Source organism: Oryctolagus cuniculus, chromosome 8 (genome assembly GCF_051225735.1).
Source record: "Oryctolagus cuniculus isolate XC-2025 breed Fujian yellow rabbit chromosome 8, ASM5122573v1, whole genome shotgun sequence".
Taxonomy (NCBI): Eukaryota; Metazoa; Chordata; class Mammalia; order Lagomorpha; family Leporidae; genus Oryctolagus; species Oryctolagus cuniculus.
Window position 1 is genome coordinate 78,633,500 of NC_142874.1, and position 2,244 is coordinate 78,635,743.

The 2,244-nt window shown below is 38.7% G+C and overlaps 1 pseudogene across 1 annotated transcript; it reads left to right on the top strand.

Moving 5' to 3' along the window:
• The first annotated feature begins 868 nt into the window (after nt 1-868).
• On the top strand, nt 869-1,702 carry LOC100338078 (nascent polypeptide-associated complex subunit alpha pseudogene; annotated as a pseudogene). The gene has a single exon (XR_016212565.1). The product of XR_016212565.1 is annotated as a nascent polypeptide-associated complex subunit alpha pseudogene (transcript).
• Nucleotides 1,703-2,244: the final 542 nt, after the last annotated feature.

Below are 2,244 nucleotides of genomic sequence, written 5' to 3' on the forward strand. Positions count from 1 at the left end.
GTATAGAGTATATGTTGATATGATAATATAGCATAATATGAATAAATACTTACACAATATATTAAAAGTTTTGCTTTTTAGTTTCTAGAAATCTTTGATGACTTCTCCTGAAATATATAACAGATTACTTTTCTAGTGCAAAGGTAAAATACAACTTGTTTGATATAATTATAAATCTGTCCATAGAAAGATCTCAAAAAGTTCAGGACAAATATGTACTATGAAAAAGTGTGCCTGAATTTCAGACTCCTCACTTTAATTAAAATTTCTGCAGACTTTTGAAAGTACTCTCATATAATTGAGATGAGTGTTTCTTGAAATTAAGTGTGTTGCTGATATGAAAGTGTCCAAGTATGTTGCTTTCCTTATGTGCAGTTACTTAACCTCTGCTTACATCAAGTAAAAACACTTAGATTGCAACATTTCACTATTTTCTCTCACTTTGAATAAGTTTTGTTGACTTCTCAGCATTACTCTGTTTAAGACAAAAATTGGCATGCATTCTCTGGTGATTTTCTCTTAATATCTCTTCCATCTCCACTGAATCTGTATTCACCACCTCCTCATGTTGAGACATATGATTTGTCTTTCCTCTTTTCCCCTGTTATTTCTACGAAACAGTTTATTTTGGGTAGTTTCTTTAGCTTTTTATATGTTAAAATATACTCTATGGGAAATAATTGTAGGAATGTAACATGCTTTTATATTCAGGCCTACACATAATTTATTGGAGATTGCCAGATTGTATGTAAATTATTTGCAATCAATATTTGGTATTTAATTTTTAGAATATATAGATAAAATTCAAAGCATGGTCTCTCGCTTGCTCTCTTTCTGCCGCCATCTTGGTTCCGCGTTCCCAGCACAAAATGCCAGATGAAGCCACAGAAACCGTCCCTGCCACAGAGCAGGAGTTGTTCCTGCCCCAGGCCGAGACGGGGTGTGGAACAGAATCTGACAGTGATGAATCAGTGCCAGAGCTTGAGGAACAAGATTCCACACAGGCAACCACACAGCAGGCTCAGCTGTCCTCCGCAGCTGAAATCGATGAAGAACCAGTCAGTAAAGCAAAACAGAGTCGGAATGAAAAGATGACACGGAAGGCCATGTCCAAACTGGGTCTTCTACAGGTTACAGGGGTTACTAGAGTCACTATCCGGAAATCTAAGAATATCCTCTTTGTCATCACAAAACCAGATGTCTACAAGAGCCCAGCCTCAGATACCTACATAGTTTTTTGGGAAGCCAAGATTGAGGACTTATCTCAGCAAGCACAGCTGGCAGCGGCTGAGAAATTCAAAGTTCAAGGTGAAGCTGTCTCAAACATTCAGGAAAACACACAGACTCCAACCGTACAGGAGGAGAGTGAAGAGGAAGAGGTCAATGAAACAGGTGTGGAAGTTAAGGATATAGAGTTGGTCATGTCACAAGCAAATGTGTCAAGAACAAAGGCAGTCAGAGCCCTGAAGAACAACAGTAATGATATTGTAAATGCTATTATGGAATTAACAATGTAACCATCTGAAAAACAAGGATCTTTTTTGGTGTTTCAAAGAGTAACTGCAGCTTGGTTTGAAACTACTGTTTCTATCATTAATTAAGTTATGGCTTCTTGTTGGATGAACTCAGTAGGTGCTTGGACTCTTCCCCCAAGAAAAACCAGGAAGCTTCTTATTTGGTGCGTTCTTTAAGATGCAGTTTGGAAAACCACATTGTGTGGGTTTTTTTAATGGTCAATTAAGCTTAATTTTAATTTAACATTGTCAATGTGCTTAATTTTAGTAGCAGCTACACTACTTTTGATCCAGCTTCCTGCTAAAGCACACCGTATAAGGCAGCAAATAACAGCTCAAATTGTTGGTTCCCTAACACCCCATGAAAGTCTTCAGATTGATTCCAGGCTTCTCTCCCTTTCAAATAAAATGGAAATAAGCAAAAAAAAAAAAAAAAAATCCAAAGCACAGTCAACACTTAATTTCAGGGGCTGGTGTTGTGATGTAGTGGTAAGGCCACCACCAGCCAAGCCAGCATCCCATATGGAAACCAGTTTTTGTCCTGGCTACTTCTTTCCTAATCCAGGTCTCTACTTATGGCCTCAGAAAAACAGCAAAAGATGGCCCAAGCTTTTGGATCCCTGCCACCCATGTGGGAGACCCAGATGAAACTCTTTGCTCCCAGCTTCTGCTTGGCCCAACACTGGCCATTGAAGCCATTTGGGGAATGAACCAGCAGATGGAAATCCTC